Source organism: Suncus etruscus, chromosome 20 (genome assembly GCF_024139225.1).
Source record: "Suncus etruscus isolate mSunEtr1 chromosome 20, mSunEtr1.pri.cur, whole genome shotgun sequence".
Lineage (NCBI taxonomy): Eukaryota > Metazoa > Chordata > Mammalia > Eulipotyphla > Soricidae > Suncus > Suncus etruscus.
This window is the reverse complement of record NC_064867.1, coordinates 35,073,083-35,092,918: the sequence shown is the minus strand read 5'-3', so window position 1 is coordinate 35,092,918 and position 19,836 is coordinate 35,073,083. Positions and strand designations below refer to the sequence as shown.

Sequence of the window (19,836 nt, the reverse complement as noted above, 5' to 3'; positions counted from 1 at the left end):
TTTTCTTCTTTGCAGTTTGTAAATCAGTTTTGGACCTATTGGGTATAGGGAGGGAAGGTTCTTGGAAAAGGCAGGGAGGGGAACTGAGTACCGAGTGCTTCTCGGGGCTCTTGGTGGAGTGAGCGGAACCCTGAACATGGACCGGGTGCTGGCGAACCAAGTGTGGACCTTTACGCAAACTGAGGAGCAGCTGTACTGCACCGTCTACAGCCCAGGCAGAGGTCCCAAAGGTAGGCCCATGCCCGAAGAGCTGAAAACGGTTCATCGGTACTTCCAACTGGATGGCAGCCTGGCACAGCTCTACCATCACTGGAGTTCTGTGGATCCCCGCTTCCAAAAGGTTTGAACCAGGCTGAACCTGGGGAGGGACCCTGTTTGATTCCCAGCACCCCACATGGTCCTCCGTTGCCAGGAGCAATTTCTGAGTGCAGAGCCAGGAGCAGCCCTTGAGCACCGCTGGGTGTGGCCCAACAATCAATCAAGTTAAAAAAAAGGAAACCAGAAAGATCGCTTGGAGGTAAGGCATTTGCCTTTCATGCAGAAGGACGGTGGCCTTTCATGCAGAAGGACAGTGGTTTGAATCCCAGCAGCGGCAGCCCACATGGTCCCCTGTGCCTGCCAGGGGCTATCTGAGCATAGAGCCAGGAGTAACCCCTGAGTGCTGCCGGGTGTGACCCTCTCCCCTCCAAAAAAAAGGCATCTCTCCACGCACACCCTGTTTTCTGGTCTTCAGATGTGCGCCTCCTGGGACAGTATCCAGTTGAATGAATGCCTTTTCTCCTTTATCTGCTCTTCCAACAGTAACATCGCCCATATCACTGGCAAAGTCAAGCGACTCTGCCAGGCCTTTAGGCCACAGCTCTGTCAGCTGGACCATGTCACTACCATGGCTTTCCCACCCTGCAGGACCTGTCAGGTGAGTTGTCTGGGCCCTGGCCAGTGGGCTGCCAACATTCTTCAGTGTTTTTGTACTTCGCTGTTTAACTTTCTTCCCAGAAACCCCCTACTCCATTCTATTAATCACCCCGTTTAAGTTCTCTTATCTGGCTGTGACGCCTCAGGCCCTCATTTGTCACTGCATCTTGCTCCTGGTCTCAACATCTTCACAGTGCAGACATGCAGTTACTGCAGTCAGGGGTGAAGAACACATGTTCTGGGCCGGAGAGATAGCATAGCTGTGGGGCGTTTGCCTTGCATGCAGCCAGCCCGGAAGGAACCTGGTTCAGGTTCCCGGCATCCCATATGGTCCTCCAGCCTGCCAGGGCTGATTTCTGAGTGCAGAAACCAATCTAATCAATCAATGAATTGGATGTGGCTCTCCTGCTCCCCTTCCCCCCCCAAAAAGGATGCAAGGCAGAAAATCCAAGACAGAAGAGCTTATTAGGGACCCATCCCATGACTATTGAGGTTACATCTGGAAAGGAGACAAGTCCAGATCTTCTTGGGACTGGCCTGTGCAAGTGTCCTATGGCTTCAGAAACTGGGGAGGTGACACAGAGGTGCTCAAGAGGTGCTCAAGGGTGGAGGATCACATGCTTGCCTGAGGTAGCCTGACCCATGCCACGACCTCACTTCCCACAGGGCTTTCGGTGGAAGCTCAGCTCAGGAAGATGGACCTTGGATACCGCACCAGTTGTGTGAGCACCAGCGCCCACGTCATCCTGCAGGACCCTGGCTGCAGCAGCTATGCCAAGCACCCTACGAGGAGACCCACAAGGCCCTGTGCACCCTGCCCGGGGTGGACATCAAGGTGAGGCCCCAGGGGGGACCAGCATTTAGAGAAGAGAAAAGGAGGAACTTCATCAGGGCCTGAGAGCTGGGCTTCCAGTGGTGAGACAAGCAATGCTTTCTTTTGTTTTTGTTTGTATATTCTTGCTTATTTGTTTGTCGGGCACACTTGTCAGTACTGAGCTTATTTCTGGTTCTGCGCTCAGGGATCACTCCGAGCAGTGCTCAGGGAACCATATGGTGTGTTGGGGAGCAAATTCAGGTTGGCTATGTTCATGGCAAACACAGTACATCCTTTTTTTTTTTTTTGGTTTTGGTTTTGGGGCCACACCCAGCAGTGTTCAGGAGTTACTTGTGCTGCAGTGAGTGCTTTGCATGCTGGCAGCCTGGGTTTATATCCCTGATCCCACATGGTGCTCTTAGCACTGCTTGGTGGGGAAGAGACCGCCCCCCCCAATTCTTTTAATTACACAGTTTTTCTACCTCTAGTTAGTCTTTGGCAGGCCATCTCCTGAAGTTAGTTATTTTTAGCGTGATTATAGATGATTTACGATGTTTCTCCTTTGAAACATAGTAGGAAGAAAACGAAAAGCAGATGGCACCAAAGCATCTGACGCACTTTCAAAGGAGGATACTTCAGAATGTGACCCTACACCGTGTGATAGAAGCCAGATGGAAAAGGTATCACTGACAGGCTCCAGGAAGGTGCTGGCAGCTCAGTGGGAACCATTTGTCTCTGCATCTCACACAGAGGAAAATGGGAGAAAAAAGGCAAAAAACGGAATAGACACACTTGTCTAGATCTCAGTTGTAGAGCTCGGGTTAGACTCCAGGTCTTTGCCACCACCCCGCACTGTTTTCCGATGGTTTTTGCAGTGGTTTGCTCCCTTTTTTGTACTTTTGAATACTTTGAATTTTTGCTTAAAACAGTGACCAAATTCCACCTTATGACAGAAGTATTGTTTTCTGATCCCAGATTACCAGCTTCTCAGTAAATCAAGATACCATGAAAGACTATACAGTTTCTGGTACTTGATGAGACAGTGCTTCAGTTTTTCCTGTAACTTTTCTACTCACAGAGTATGTGATATTTGTTTTTGTTTTTGTTTTGTTTTGTTTTGTTTTGGGGCCACACCCAGTGGCACTCAGGGGTTACTCCTGGCTTTGTGCTCAGAAATTGCTCCTGGGGGCTGGAGAGATAGCATAGCAGCAGGGTTTTAGCTTTGCACGCAGCTGACCCAGGACAGATGGTGGTGGTTCGAAACCCAACATCTCATATGGTCCCCTGAGCCTGCCAGGAGTGATTTCTGAGCACAGAGCCAGGAATAACTCCTGAACGCCATTGGGTGTGACCCAAAAGTCAAATAAAAAGGAAAAAAAGAAATTGCTCCTGTCTTGATGTACCATATAGGATGCCAGGGGATCAAACCGCAGTAGGTCCTAGGTCAGCCATGTGAAAGCAAATACCCTACCACTGTGGTGCCAGTCCGGCCCAGCCTTTTTTTTTAATGTCTGTAGGATTATACCTGCCTCTGTCCTATGTGATTCTCCTGGTAGCACTGGTAATCAGTAGTGCACTTTCATGCAAAGCCTGGACTCAGCTCAGTGAGCTGTCTTGTAAGACTAACACCTTACTTCTTCAACTTAAAGGGTTTGACGCATGTGCTCTGTGGGCCCATCCATGCACATATCACTCAGATATCCCCCCCTTTTTTTGATTTTTGGTTTTTAGGTCACACCCAACAGTGCTTAGGGGTTACTTCTGGCTCTAGACTCAGAAATCGCCCCTGGCAGGCACAGGGGGACCATATGGAATGCCGGGGTTCGAACCACCGTCCTTATGCATGCAAAGCAAATGCCCTACCTCCATGCTATCTCTGGCCTCTGAAGCCTAACTTCTTAATCTAAGAGGGGTCATTCAGCTGAATGTGGAGGTTGCAGAAACTTCTTAGTAGTAAAAGGTTTCTTTCTTTCTTTCTTTCTTTCTTTCTTTCTTTCTTTCTTTCTTTCTTTCTTTCTTCCTTCCTTCCTTCCTTCCTTCCTTCCTTCCTTCCTTCCTTCCTTCCTTCCTTCCTTCCTTTCTTTCCTTTCTTTCTCTCTTTCTCTCTTTCTCTCTTTCTCTCTCTCTCTTTCTCTTTCTTTCTCTCTCTTTCTCTCTCTTTCTCTCTCTTTCTCTCTCTTTCTCTTTCTCTCTCTTTCTCTCTCTTTCTCTCTCTTTCTCTCTCTCTCTTTCTTTCTTTCTCTCTTTCTTTCTTTCTCTCTTTCTTTCTTTCTCTTTCTTTCTTTCTCTTTCTTTCTTTCTCTTTCTTTCTTTCTCTCTTTCTCTTTCTCTCTTTCTCTTTCTCTCTTTCTCTTTCTCTCTTTCTTTCTTTCTCTTTCTTTCTTTCTCTTTCTTTCTTTCTCTTTCTTTCTTTTTCTTTCTCTTTCTTTCTTTCTCTTTCTTTCTTTTTCTTTCTCTTTCTTTCTTTCTCTTTCTTTCTTTCTTTCTTTCTTTCTCTTTCTTTCTTTCTTTCTTTTTCTTTCTTTCTTTCTTTCTTTCTTTCTTTCTTTCTTTCTTTCTTTCTTTCTTTCTTTCTTTCTTTCTTTCTTTCTTTCTTTCTTTCTTTCTTTCTTTCTTTCTTTCTTTCTTTCTTTCTTTCTTTCTTTCTTTCTTTCTTTTTCTTTCTTTCTTTCTTTCTTTCTTTTTCTTTCTTTCTTTCTTTCTTTCTTTCTTTCTTTCTGTCACACCCGGCAGTGCTCGGGGGTTATTTCTGGCTCCAGGCTCAGAAATTGCTCCTGGCAGGCACAGGGGACCATATGGGGCGCCGGGATTTGAACTGATGACCTCCTGCATGAAAGGCAAACGCCTTACCTCCATGCTATCTCCCCGGCCCCAGTAAAAGGTTTCTGATTGTGCAGCAAACAAATATGAATTCTGTGATGTTTCTAATAGTGTTTATCTGTGAGTTGTTGTCCTCAGTTAAGACAAAAGGTTGCCAGTGAAAGAATTAAGAAAACCTGTAGTTGAGGGGTGGGGCGATATTTCAAAGTGTGCTTTTGTGTGGGCAAGTCCTAAGATCAGTTCCAACACTGGACCCGTGAGTAGTATTGGAAGCAACCCCTGACTGCCACTGGATTTGGCTCCCAAGAACCAAAATAAGAAACCCAAAAAGAGGGCCAGAGAGATACCATGGAGGTAGGACGTTTGCATTGCATGCAGAATGACTGTGGTTTGAATCCCGGCATTCCATATGGTCCCCCGAGCTTGTCAAGAGCAATTTCTGAGTGTAGAGCCGGGAGTAACCCCTGAGCGCAGATCAGGGGTTACTCCTGGGTATGCGCTCAGAAATCCCTCCTGGCTTGGGGGACCATATGGGACACAGGGAATGTCCTAAGTTAACGCATGCAAGGCAAATGCCCTACTGCTTGTGCCACTGCTCCGGCCCCCCTTTGAGTCATTTTTTTTTTTTTTGGTTTTTGGTTTTTGGGCCACACCCAGAGGTGCTCAGGGGTTCTTCCTGGTTATCTGCTCAGAAATAGCTCCTGGCAGGCACGGGGGACCATATGGGACACAGGGATTTGAACCAACCACCTTTGGTCCTGGATCGGCTGTTTGCAAGGCAAACACCGCTGTGCTATCTCTCTGCCGCCCCCCCCCCCGTTTGAGTCTTTAAAGAAAAATTTATGTTGGGCCAGAGAGGTGGCACATGCATGCAGGCATTTGACTGCACAAAGCCAACTCAGGTTTTTTTATTTTTATTTTTATTTTTTTTGGTGTTTGGGTCCCAGTCGTCAGCGCTCAGGAGTTCCTATTGGCTCTACGCTCAGAAATCGCTCCTGGCACGCTTGGGGACCACATGGGATGCTGGGATTCAAAACACTGCCCTTCTGCATCTAAGGCAAACGTATTACTGCTGTGCTATCTCTCTGGCCCCCCAACTCAGGTTTGATCTCCAGCACCTCAGATGGACTTCAGTTGTCACCAGGAGTGAGTCCTGAGCACTGGGCTAGGAGTTAAACTGTAAACACAGCTGACTGTAGCCCCCATACCAATAATTTAATGATTGTTTTTACCCCTTAGGATGAAGAAGACGAAGCGAGTGCCAAAGATAAAGAGCCAAGTAGTGATGACAGAAACGATGACTGATTAGACACACACCCACGAACACAACATGAAGGCCTCTTAGGACCTTAGAATGGTGACGGTGCTGAGGCAAGTGCCAGAGAAGAGAAACCAAGTAGGGATGACAATGACTACTACTTATTTGATAGACACACACACTCTTTCTTTCTCTCTCACACACAGTTTCTCTTACTGTCACTCAGTCCTCCCAGTCCCTTTCAGTGCAAGTTCACAGCCTGTATCCTTGTGTTCGCCACTAGCTGTCCTTTGTATTTGACAGGAAGCATCTTATTTTGGCGTTATTAGGGTTTGTGTTAAATCATGTTGAGTGGTGCGTACTTCTCCCTTTCTGATGAGAAATGACTTATTCTGTCCTTATTGTGGGGTTTGTATCGTTTCGATTGAAGTGAATTTCTTAGGTCATAGCAAGACGCAGCTGACCCTGGACCAGATTGCATTTTGGCTTTCTGTGAGTGCATCTCTGACCAGTCAGCATTCTGGACCGGCGAGCTAATTGCTAGCTTTGAAATTCTGCTTTCTTCTAAAATTTACATGTGTGCTGTACCAGTTTCACAAATAAACCATTTGAAGCTCTAGCTACTTCTTGTTGTTTTATTTTTCCTTCCAAATTGCCTCATTATTCTAGGTTTAAATGGCATTGATTTGTGATTTATGCCAAGAAATTAAGAGACTGGTGCTCATATATCAGTTCTGCTATAAAAGGACTATTTAGGGCCAGAGAAATAGCATGGAGGTAAGGCGTTTGCCTTGCATGCAGAAGGTCGGTGGTTCAAACCCCGGCATCCCATATGGTCCCGGAGCCTGCCAAGAGTGACCCCTGAGCGCTGATGGGTGTGACCCAAAAACCAAAAAAAAGGTTGGGGCTTTTAAAATTATTTTTGGGAGCTAGAGTTGTAGTACAGTGGTTAGCGTGTTTGCCTTGCACACAGCCAACACAGGTTTGATCCCCAGTTTCCAGTATGGACTTCTGTGTACCACCAGGAGTAATTCATGAGTGCGCAGCCAGAAGGAAACCTTGAAAAGTGCTGGTTTAGCCCCCAAAATAATTATATTGGGCCAGAGCAATAAACAGGTTTGGTACTTGCCTGGCATTTGCCTGACCTGGATATGATCCCAGGCATGCCATATGGTCCCAGACACCATCAGGAGTAAGTATGGACCAGCTCCCCCCACCACACACACACCTCTCAATATTTTTTTCCTCGTTTGGGTCCCACACCCTTTTATACTGGGATTATTCCTGCTCCTCATCAGGTGCGGGAAGGTGCTGTTCTTGGAGGTGCCAAGGGGCCATTAGTACTAGGGATCAAAACTCAGGGCTGGAGCAAAAGGACAATGCATACTGCACTTGCTTTGCATGCAGCCAATCCAGTTCCGAGCTCTGGTGCCAAAGCCCACTGCCAGGTAGGTACAACTCTGACAAGGAAAGGTTTTTCCGGAGGTCGAGTTTAATAGGGAAAAGACAAGGTAGAGAAGCCACAAGCCTTACAGCCAACCCCTTGGCGGGAGAGAGAGAGGAGGTGAAGACAAACTGGGAGGAGGGGGCAGTCAGAGAAGACCAGAGGAAAAGGAAAGGCAGGAGGAGCAACAGGGCAACAAAAATAGTGAGTCCAGCCAACCATCTTTCTAAGTTCTCTGGCAGCCAGCTTTCAGGAGTTTCAGGAGTTACTCCTGGCTCTGCACTCAGAATCACTCCAGGCTCAGGGACCATCAGCAGGTGTGGGAGTAGGGAGGGATGAGAAAGGGAGGAGGAGGGAAGCAAGTAAGAAAAGGAAGGAGGAAGAAAAGAAAATCAGGCCACAGGTATACACAAAATTCCAGGCCTGAATTTCAACTACCTGGATAAAAGGTGGCTCACAAACCCAAAGGTCCTGCTCTAGAAGTTCCCACCTACCTCTAGAGGACAAAGCCTCAGTTGTCCAAGATCTAGAGGCCCCCTAGTAGGGAACCTCTGTTTCTCTGGCCAACACTGCATCCAAGGCCCCCTTTCCTTGCAGGCTGGAGAGGAAAGCTGGAAGGACCCTCACCTTGCATGCCTCTAGCCTGGATTGATATCTGCCACCCTAGATAGTCTTCCAAGCACCGCCAAGAGTGATCCCTGAGCACAGAACCATGCAATGTGTAATTCCCCAAAATGAAAACTTGTAGGCCCCTCTATTCTGCACCTGGGATCCTGCCATGGGGGAGGCAGTGCCAATGCAGTTGACATCCAGGGGAACTGATCAGGGGCTAGTTCAGGAGGCTTAATCGAGCCTGGGCCCAACTCTGCTGTCACAAGCCCCAAAGTAGCCACTGTCCCCATGTCTGTATCTTTTCTCCATGAGTGCCTGGCAACTGCCTTTTTGACCAGGGGGTGGGGGGGCAAAGGAGCTGAGTAGGGTGATCCCAGGCCGACTCCCACCTCCATTTCACTGGCTGCACTGGGCCTGCAGGAGCACTGTTCCTATCCGGTGTGGTCCCTTCCACTATGACTTTCACCCATATTATCTAATCTACATGTTAGACAAACCCACTTCAAAAGGCTGCCAGTATTACCTTGCATAAGACATAGAGACTGGTGCCAGAGCAATGGATAGTGTGGTGGGCAGGGCACTTGCCTCAAGATTAGTCTGCCAGGGTTCAATCTCTGGTATCCCATAGGCTGCAGACAACGGGGTCGTCCCTGTGCAAGAAAAACCCAATGTACTATCCTCTCTGGCTCCCAAAATGAAGATTTTTAAGGGCCAGAAAGACTACACATTGAGCAAGATTCTTGCTTTTTACACTGCCATCCCAAGTACAATCCACAGCACCCTAGATAGTCCCTTGAGTACATTTATTTGCCTTGCATGCAGCTGATCCAGAATGGACTGTGGTTTGAATCCCGGTTTCCCATATGTCCCCCTTCAGTGATTTCAGAGTGCAGAGCCAGGAGGAACCCCTGAGCGCTGCCAGGTGTGACCCAACAATCATTTCTTTTTTTTGTTTTTTGTTTTTTGTTTTTGGGCCACACCCGGCTATGCTCAGGGGTTACTCCTGGCAGGCACGGGGGACCATATGGGACACCGGGATTCGAACCAACCACCATTGGTCCTGGATCGGCTGCTTGCAAGGCAAACGCCACTGTGCTATCACTCCGGGCCCCCAACAATCATTTCTATCCTTTATCCCCTCAATCAGCTTATTCCATAAAATAAAATCAGACACATTCTGCCTAAATGCTTGAATAAAAATATCAAGATCCTCTAGTACTTGGCACTTTTTGTCCAAAACAAGAAAACTCAAGATTTTTATGGCAGTATCTTAAAATACATAATTTATAATGTTTTATTGACTTGCCTAGTTAGGTAAATCATCAGATTGTTTTTAGAGTTACTCTTAAGAAAGAGACTAAAACCATGATAATATTCCTGTTACCATATTTACAGTGTGTGCTCAAAGGAATGTCACTTGCCTTTCATTGAAGAATGACTTGTCTTCAAGGAGACAAGTAAAATCCACCTGGAAATTTGTACTTTTTGCCTTATGTATAATCATCATTCAATAACGGCTCTATTTATTTATCTATCTATTTATTTATTTATTTTTGAAAGAGCCAGAAGAAAGAAGACAAACCATAGGAGGACCTAATTTATATGTCTTACATAGAAAAACTGGAACAGGGAATCCCATCTTTTGAAAGGGGGAGATGTCTAGATCATTCTTAACCCCACAGTGAAAAGGGACAAGGAAAGAGAAGGAAAGAAATTGAGAGGAAGAAGTGATAGATGGAACCATGGGAGTCAGAGTTCAAGGGGATCTGAGTACATCAGTGATTTAAAGGAGTCATGAATTTAAATATCGAAATGACACAATCAACACTAAAAAAAGAGATCCAAATTAACAACCCAAGTAATAAATGTGCCTATCAAGTGCAAGGAAAGGGGGAATGCAAAGTGGCTCAGGACGACCCCGAGTATTTTTTTCTAAAAATATATTGTAGGGAGAGAGGTAGGTCGTGTAAATTTTTTTTGGGAGACAGGAATGAGCTGGTCGTGGAAATTGTTTTAGGGAGACAAAAGGAGAGAGGCACTGTGGCTCAGAAGGACCCTTTCTTTTAACCCAATTTTTATAGGGACAGTATTTCAGGCGGCATTTCAGAGGTCAGGAGATCCGGAGACATCTAGTGATGTCTCCGAGGAGGCGGCCTCGGTTGGAGTCCAGGAGGAGGAGGAAGAGGCAGCCTCCGTTGAAGACCACGAGGAGGAGGACCAGGAGGAGGCCTCGGCTGGAATCCGCGAGTCGGCCTCAGATGCAGGGTTAGACCCTGGTTGCTCTCTGCGCATCTCTAGATGGAAATTACAAGAACAATAGTAATATAATTCTAAGTGGAGGAATCAGAAGCATTAGATGAAATTTTCAAACTTTCCATATGTTCACCTGCCATTTGGGAGCATGCAATTCATACACAAACTTACAAAAAACAAATTTTTATAAAATTTTCATCTGCCCTGTGGAAGCCAAAACTTAAAAACTTAAGTGTGTGTGGAGAAAACCCAGTTTTATTCTCCGTCATTGCTAGCACGGTAGAGAGTTAGTAAAAAGAAAATGACTCAGATGTGAGGGAAGAAAGTAGAGAAGAATCAGAATGGGGTATTTTCTGTGGCTTAGGAGGGTGATTTGTAGGAGAAATAAGGGCAATTGGAGGGAAATGAACATGAAAAGAATTTTTCTGGACATTATCCAATAGGCAGGAGTAGGCTGGGGGACCGTATGGGATACCGATTCGAACTACAGTCCATTCTGGATGATCTGCTTGCAAGGCAAACGCCCTACCTTCATGGCATGGGGGACCCTAAGGGTTGTCGAGATTTGAACCACCTTTGGTCCTGGCCAGCTGCTTGTGAGGCAAATGGCCGCCCGCTCTGCTATCTCTCAGGCCCCTGATCTTTTTGATTTATCACACCTAGCAGTGCTTAGGGGGTGCTTCCCAGTGCAGGGATGGATGGCTCTGGGATCCAAACTGCCTCGAGTTAAACCCAGCTGGAGCGTGCAGCACAAGCTAGTCACGACTTGCCAGACCCAAGGGGCTTTTCTTCTATTAAAAATTGTTCTCGGGGCCCGGAGAGATAATACAGCGGCGTTTGCCTTGCAAGCAGCCGATCCAGGACAAAGGTGGTTGGTTCGAATCCTGGTGTCCCATATGATCCCCTGTGCCTGCCAGGAGCTATTTCCGAGCACAGAGCCAGGAGTAACCCCTGAGTGCCACCGAGTGTTGCCCAAAAACCAAACTAAAAAAGAAAGGATTTTCTCATGCTGCCATGATTGCCAATATGTTTCTTTCATAATCTGAGAGCTGTATGTCACTATATACACGCCCATCCCTGAATCATGCAAAAATCAAAACCTCATACTGGCTTTATTCCCTACACAGTGGGTATATGATGGAGGGGGTTGTTTTGCTTTGCGTTTTATTTATTAGCATTGTTTTTAACTTTCTTTCTTTTAAGGGAAAAGGAGGAAAACAGTTGGGGAAAGAAATGGCTCTGACGATGGAGGCCCCAGAAGGTCAGAAAAGGAACAGGCCAGACCCTGATTGGCCCCACCCACCAGCCTCGAAAAAGGCTTAGGGGGGCCGGAGAGATAGCATGGAGGTAAGGCATTTGCCTTTCATGCAGGAGGTCATCAGTTCGAATCCCGGCGTCCAATATGGTCCCCCGTGCCTGCCAGGAGCAATTTCTGAGCCTGGAGCCAGGAATAACCCCTGAGCACTGCCGGGTGTGACCCAAAAACCAAAAAAAAAAAAAAAAAGGCTTAGGGGAAAAAATGACTGCGGGGTAGGGGGAAGCAGCCAATTTGGCCCATCTTCAGGTGCTGAGACTCAAATATCCGGACAGAGGATGGCAGCAGGAACTTTATGGAAGAGCAGAAAAAGGAATCACACTTGACAGCTTTCTGTAGACAATTACTCAGAATAAACCAAAAAGAAAAGAGAAAACAGAGGAGGGAGTGGGATGGTTTGGGTTTCTCTGCTGAAAGCCGCTTCCCTTTCTGGAGTTGCCAGGAAAACAGATTAGCAGTGTAAATGGTTAAAAGAGCACGTTCCGAATTTACTATTGGTAGGGAGAAAGGGAATCTTTTAAAAGAACTAGCTCCAGTTGCAGAGACTACTGCTACCAAAAATGTTTAATAGGATGTGTTGATAACAAATTAGGCTAACATGTTCATAAAGCCGCTGACTAGACATGAAATGAGAGCTACTGTTGAGATGAAAGACCAAGGACTGTTCCTCTCTCCTGGCTATAACTCAGTATTCCATTTTTCAGTGCCATCCTAACTCATAAACACCTTCCTTAGCAAGAGAGGACCCCACTTCATTCCAGCTTGGTCTCCAGAAGTGAGCACTCAGTCGTCGAAACTTTTCCAAATCCTATAAGTGACCCACTTGTTTTTCTTCGTAACTTTTATTAAAAACAAAACCACAAAGAAAAACCCTGGGGTCCCAGCAACAGGACAATGGGTAGCTTTGCCTTGCACATGGCCGACTTGAATTCAGTCCTTACCGGCACCTCATATGGTCCTGAGCACCACCAGGAGTGATCCCTGAGTGCAGTGAGTGCAGAGCCAGGAGTAACCCCTGCGCAACACTTGTGTTGCCCAAAACCAAGAACAGCCCTGAGCTGGGAGTTTACTCAAAGGCTCACTTTTTGCTTTTGGGGAGACCCTGCTCCTGATGAGCCCCAAGCAGCAGTGGTAGAATTCCAAGCACTGTGTTCGCTCAGATTAGTCTTGAGTACTGCCAGATGGGACTGGAAAACTTTTTTGTTTGTGGCCACACCCGGCAGCGCTCAGGGGTTACTCCTGGCTATGTGCTCAGAAATGCTCCTGGCAGGCTCAGGGGAACATATAGGATGTCGGGTTTCGAACCTCCATCCTTCGGCATGCAAGGTAATTGCTTTACTTCCATGCCAACTCTCAGGCCCCAGATTGGAAAACTTTCAATAAAGAAACCAACTCGGGGCTGGAGAGAGCACAGCGGTAGGGTGTTTGCCTTGTATACAGTCAATTCAAGACGGACCTGGGTTCAATTCCTGGCATTTCATATGGATTCCAAGCCTGCCAGGAGCAATTTCCGAGCACAGAGCCGGGAGTGACCCCTGAGCACCACCGGGTGTGGACCAAAAGCCTCAAAAAATAAATAAATGGGACCGGAGAGATAGCACAGTGGCAGGGCTTTTGCTTTGCACACAGCCAATCCAGAATGGGACCACGGTTGAACCCTGGCATGCCATATGGTCCCCTGTGCCTGCCAGGAGGAATCTCTGAGCAGAGAGCCAGGAGTAACCCAAGTGCTGCCAGGTGTGACACAAAAACCAAATAAAAAACCAAAAAGGTCTTATGATTTGATGGCTATAGATTTTAGATTTCTCTTTTGGACTATGTGGAAGTTGCTCCAGACTCTGTGTTCAGGGATCCATGTAGTGACAGGCATGGAACTAAGCCCTCCTGCATGCAAACTGTATCTTGGATCATTGAGCTCTATCATTGAGTTCTATTGAATACTATGGTTTTGGTTTTGTTTGTTTGTTTGTTTTTTGGTTTTGATCACACTCCGCAATGCTCAGGGGTTACTCCTGGCTCTATGCTCAGAAATCACTTCTGGCAGGCTCAGGGGACCATATGGGTTGCCGGGATTTGAACCACCAACCTTCTGATTGCAAGGCAAACGCCTTACCTCCATGCTATCTCTCTGGCCCCTGAATACTGTTATTAAAGCTGATTTCCACCCCCTTAGTTTTCTGACATCCTTCTAAATTTTGTATATATGGGGGTTTTCTTGTTGTTTTTGTTGTTATTGTTGTTGTTTTTGGGTCACAGCTAGCGGTACTCGGTTACTCCTTGCTGAATATTCAGAAATTGCTCCTGGCAGGCTCAGGGGACCTTATGAAATACCGTCCTGGGTATGCCTCATGCAAGGCAAATACCCTACTGCTCTGGTTCCTTGACTTTTGTTTCTTTGAAACATACCATGCCTAGCAGTGCTGAGTCATGGTACTATTCAAAATTCAGTGCTCAGAAGTCACGTACTCAGTGCTCAAGTGTCAGGCTGCTCTGGGGATCCAGCCTGGGCTTTCTCCATGCAGAACATGCCCTCCAGTCCATTGAACCAGCTCTCCAGCTCTTCGCATTGTTTTTGTTTGGTTTGGCTTGAGGGCCACACCTAACAGTAGTCTGGGGCCATGCCTTGCTCAGGGCACCAAAAATGGTGCTAGAAGGGGAAGAAACATGCAAGTGCTTTACCTACTCTGCTGTCTCTATGATCCCATGTAATTCTGTATGTGTGTTCGGGGTTAGACCACCATGCTATTCAATGATCCTGAGTCCCAATAATATATTTTGTGGGGCTATACCCAGTAGCACTCAAGGGTTACTCCTGACTGGGCTTAGAAATCACTCCTGTGGGACCAGAGCAATAGCACAGTGGTAGGGCATTTTCCTTGCACTCAACCTACTAGGAAAGGACTGGGGTTCGATCTCCGGCATACCATATAGTCCCCCGAACCTGCCAAGAATGATTTCTTCCCTAACCTGAAGCTAGCTTGTGTTTGCATTATCTTTGAATGAATTCTGCACTTCAATGTCAGTTTATCTATTTTGTTTGTTTCTTTCTTAGGTGTCAACCAGCAGTATTCTAGCTGTTCGTGCGTCTGTACTCAGGAGTGACACCTGGCGGTTCTCAGGGGACCGTGTTTTAACCGAATTATTCTTTGGCTTGTCCTTTAGGTGTGTGTCTACAGAAATTCTTTACTTTTGTTCTGGGGCCACAACCGGCAATACTCAGAGGTTACTCCTGACTCTGTTTTTAGGAAAACACTGGCTGTGCTCATGTGAGAAGCTGGAGATGAATCAGGGCCAGCCACATAGAAGTCAAGTGCTATACTGGCTGTACTATCTCATCAGCCCCTCATAATAAAATTTTTTTTTGGTTTTTGTGTCACACCTGGCGTTGGTCAGGGGTTACTCCTGTCTCTGCGGTCAGAAATCGCTCCTGAAAGGCTTGGGGAACCATATGGAATGCCGGGATTCAAACCACTGGCCTTCTGCATGCAAGGCAAATGCCTTACCTCCACGCGATGTCTTAGGCCCCCTTTCTTTGACTTGTGATGAGGGAGGGGACCCATACTCAATAGTGCCAGAGCTGCTACTGGCTCCTATGGAATACCTGGGGGCATTTGCAGTGCATGAACAAACCTAGGGCTTCTGCACATTTATGTTATTATTATTATTTTTTGGTGGTGCTGGTTTTGTTTCGGGGCTACATCTTGTGATACTCAGAGTTACTCCTACCTATGCTCAGGTGACAATATAGGGTGCCAGGAATTAAAACCAGATCAGCCATATGCAAGGAGAATTCCATACCATCTGCATCCCACACATTCTTACTAAACTAGATGTGGTGTCTCCCCTGAAACTGAGGGATTCTCTTTTCCGTTTCAGAAATGTGCAAGTGGGAGCCAGAGAGATAGCATGGAGGTAAGGCATTTGCCTTGCATGAAGAGGGTCAGAGGTTCGAATCTGGGTATCCCATATGGTCCCCTGAGTGTGCCAGGAGCGATTTCTGAGCGTAGAGCCAGGAGTAACCCCTGAGCGCTGTAGTGTGACCCCCCCAAAAAAAGAAGAAGAAATGTGTAAGTGAACTAACTTGTCAGGCGACTCTCATGGGCTGCCATAATAGCCCAGTTAGGGTGCCTGATTGCCTCAGCCACACTGGACTCAGCTCAGAAGGAAGCTTGCTCTGGGACATCTCAAATGCCATTGGAAAGCTCTGTGTGTATGGTCCATGAGGTAGTGTAGCGGGTAAGGTGTTTGCCTTGCATGGGGTTGATTCAGATTCAATCCCCAATTCGAACCCTGACATTCTATATGGTACCCCAAGCATTGCAGGGTGTGGTTCAAAACCCAAAATAAAAATAGAAATAAAATCTACCATGGGGGACTGAACATAGAGTAGTCATGTGACGAACACCAGTTTGATCCCCAGCACTGAATATGATCCCCACGTCCCACCAGGAAAGATCTCTGAGCTCAAAGCCAGGAATAAGTCCTGATCACTTCCAGGTATTGCCACAACCTCAAAATAAACAAACAGACAAATTAATAAATAGAGTTGGGACTATGTCTCAAAGGATTGGAGCACTTGCTTTTTATGGATCTGAATCCTGGTCCCTCATGGTTCTCAAGCCACTGCCAGGAGCACCTTCCAGCCACTGCTATAGGAATAAAAATCCTGCACTCATTATACTGTGTATGGTCCCAAACCCAAAAAGGGGGGAAAGAAGACAAAAGGAGAATGGGGGGGGAGGGCGGAGAGATAGCACAGCGGTAAGGCATTTGCCTTAGACACAGAAGGATGGTGGTTTGAGTCCCGGCATCCCATATTGTCCCCTGAGCTTGCCAAGGGTGATTTCTGAGCGTAGAGCCAGGAGTAACCCCTGAGTGCTGCTGGGTGTGACCCAAAAACAAAAACAAAAATACAAAAAATAAGGAGAATGAGGGGCCTGAGAGATAGCAGGGTGTTTTCCTTAAACATGGCTGCATGGCTGACTAGTTTCAATCCCACACCGCAGTAGTCCCCTGAGCCCTGTCAGGACTGATCCTTAAGCCTTGTATCTCCAGTTCGTACCACACACATACACACACACACACACACACACACACACACACACACACATACACAAAGTAGAACAGATAAGATTTGCTAAGAGTTTAGATGAGAAGTAGCTAAGAAGTCATGAGTTTTGGGGCTAGAGCAATATCACAGGGGTAGGGCATTTGCCTTGCAAACCCATAATGACCCGACTGGCCAACCTGTCATGTGAACCACAAACCCGGAAGTCCTAGGCATCATGTATACGTAAACCAGTCAAAAGTGACATGCAAACCCAGAAGTTCGAATGTGGTCACGTGGCACACTAGGCTGTCACGTGACCCAACAACCTGTCATGTGACCCGGAAACCTGAAAGCCCCCTGGGTGGTCATGTGATGCGCAAGCCTGTCACATGACTGGCCAACCTGTCATGTGAACCCCAAACACGGAAGTCCCCAGGAAGTCATGTGACATGCAGACCCGGAAGTCTGCTGAGCAGTCACGTGACTTGTCAACCCATCACGTGACCTACAAACAGTAAATCCCCTGGGCAGTCACTTGACCTGCAAACCTGTTATGTGACCCGCAATCCAGTATTTACCCAATGGTCTCCTGATGTGCCAACACACCACTTGATAACCAAACCCGAAAATCTCCAGGGCCCTTATGTGACCGGCAATTCTGTCATGTTACCTTCAAAACCAGAAGTCCCGGGGGACACGTGATGTCCTACCTGTCACGTGACTGGCTAATCCATCACATGACCTTGAAACCGGAAGTCTCCTGGGTGGTCATGAGAACCCCAGGGGTGGTCACATGACGCGTTGCAAACCTGTCACATGACTGACCAACCCACCATGTGAACACAAACCCGGAAGTCCCTGGGGTAATCAAGTGATGAGCCAAACTCTCAGGTGACCCGACAACCAATCAGTTGTCCCAGAAACCCTGAAGACTCCAGGGCTGTGACATGACCAGTAATCCAATCACGTGACATGTTAACCTGTCACGTGACCCACAAACCCAGAAGTCATTGGGTAGTCACCTGATGGGCAAATCTGTCATATGATTGGCCAATGTGACCCCCCAATCCCGGAAATCTCTGGATGGTCACGTGACCCTTAAAACCTTCATGTGATTCCAAACCCGGAATCCCTGGGCAGCCAAACGACTCACAAATCCGTCACGTGACCGTAAACCAGGTCACGTGACCCGCAACCTCATCACATAATTCGCCACCCTATAGGTGGGCCCCAATCAGGAAGTACCTGGGGAGTCATGGGACCCGCAAACAAGGAAGTCAGCGGGCAGCCACATTGACGTGCAAATCTGTCACGTGACACGCCAACCTGTCACGTGACCCCAGAACCCAGAAGCCACAGGCTTCTCAAGTGACCAGCAAACAATCATGGGACACAAAACCCGAAAGTCCCTGCGGGCGTCACGTGATTCGCAAGACTGATTCCCAAAACCATCATCAGCCAGCGGGGCTGCAGTGCCTCATAGGGCCGCGAGAGGCAGACACTCAGAACAGTGTGAGGACTCCTCCAAGACCAGCTGGCTGGGGTGCAGTGCTCAAATAAGTCCGCTAGAGGGAGACGCTCAGAACAGGGAGAGGGGGCTCCTCCAATGTGCACCTGTAAAGGATCCAGTGGCTGAAGTATGACTACAGTGCGATATTTTGCACCAGCTGAAGTTAAGGCGAGCACCCCTTTCTAGAGGGAGCAATGACGAGGGGTGCCTGAGAGCAGTTTCAACAAAACGCTTAGAAATATCATGAATAAAACAAGAATATAGTTTGGGTTGCCCCATATGGGGCTGTGCTTTTTCCGAACAATGTTGCTAGAATTCACATGAGGCAAAACAAACAAACACCCCACGAAAATAAAATAAAATAAAATAAATCACCGCCCGCATGAAAAAATTGCACTAAAATTAACTCTCTGGGTCCCAGATTCTAATTGCTCTTTCAGCGGTCGAGAGACCCCCATATGCACAGGGCCAGTACCAACAGAGGAAGACAGAGGATACATGATTTACTAATGGAACTCATTAAAGGAAGCTGGCCACTGGGGGTCTAACTTGCCGTTCCTTGCAGGAAAATGCAGGGGTTGATGGCAGGAAGAAGAACATAAAGAAAGACCACCTAAAGCTCTTTGCTAGGAGGCGTGTTGCTGGGTTCTTTGGCAGTTGTGGGTTTAAGCCAACAGAAGCAAGAGAGAGAGACATGTGTGCGGAGTCTCCCTGGGCCACCACTTTCAGGGTTGTGTTTTAGATGATACTGTGCTGAGCAAATCCGATGAGTTTACCATCATTAGGAATAGCTGAACCTTCCACACCAGATGCCTGAGGAGAAAACAAAAGGAAAAGCTCTAAGTATTTATTGGCAGAAATATAGCCATTAAGATTATTGTGGAGACCCATGGGAAGGAGGGTATTGGGCAACAGTGCCTTGGGACACTAACAGGAGTTAGATGAGTCTCTTCCCAAAAAACAGGGCTCAGGTTAAAGGTAGCATCACACAAATGGCTAACATTCTCAATGAATTCCAATAATTAGGAGGCCAGGATAGCTGATTTACTTGGGGACCATGTGGGATGCCAGGGATTGAACCCGGGCCTGTCCTACGTTGGCCGTGTGAAGGCAAATGCCGAACTGTTGTGCTATACCTCATTTCTTTATTGGTTTATTTATATCCTGGCTCTGCGCTCAGAAATCACTCCTGGCAGGCTCGTTGGACCACATGGAATGCAGGGAATAAAACCTGGGTTCGTCCAGGATTAGCCATGTGCAAGGCAAGGCCCTACCACTGAGCTATCACTCTGAACCCACTTTACTCTTTTTCTTTTTTTGATTTTGGATCACACCTGGCTCTATGCTCAGAAACGCTCCTGGCAGGATCGGGGGACCATATAGGATGCCGGGCTTTGAACCACCATCCTTCTACATCTAAGGTGAACGCCTTACTGCTATATCTCTGGCCCCTATTTACTCATTAAAAATTTTTTGTCGGGCTCAGAGAGAGCACAGCTTGTGAAAATTCTTTATATAGTTTGAATAAAAATATTTTATCCAGATATGCTTTGCCATTTTTCTTCCCTAACCTAAAGCTAGCTTGTGTTTGCATTATCTTTGAATAAATTCTGCACTTCAATGTCAGTTATCTATTTTGTTTGTTTCTTTCTTAGGTGTCTACCAGCAGTATTCTAGCTGCTCGTGGCTCTGTACTCAGGAGTGACCCCTGGCGGTGCTCATGGGACCGTGTGTTAACCAAATTATTCTTTGGCTTGTCCTTTAGGTGTGTGTCTACAGAAATTCTTTTCTTTTGTTCAGGGGCCACAACCGGCAATACTCAGAGGTTCCTCCTGACTCTGTTTT

At 47.0% G+C, this 19,836-nt stretch overlaps 1 long non-coding RNA gene and 1 pseudogene across 1 annotated transcript in view; both read left to right on the top strand.

The window, feature by feature from the left end:
- The first annotated feature begins 136 nt into the window (after nt 1-136).
- Nucleotides 137-5,854, top strand: LOC125997927 (N-glycosylase/DNA lyase-like; annotated as a pseudogene).
- A 134-nt stretch (nt 5,855-5,988) lies between these two features.
- The window catches only part of LOC125998114 (uncharacterized), a 258,434-nt gene continuing 244,586 nt past the window's right edge, over nt 5,989-19,836 (top strand). Inside the window, exon 1 of the long non-coding RNA XR_007491868.1 lies at nt 5,989-6,137. This is a non-coding gene — a long non-coding RNA (uncharacterized LOC125998114). The remainder of the gene's footprint in view (nt 6,138-19,836) is intronic.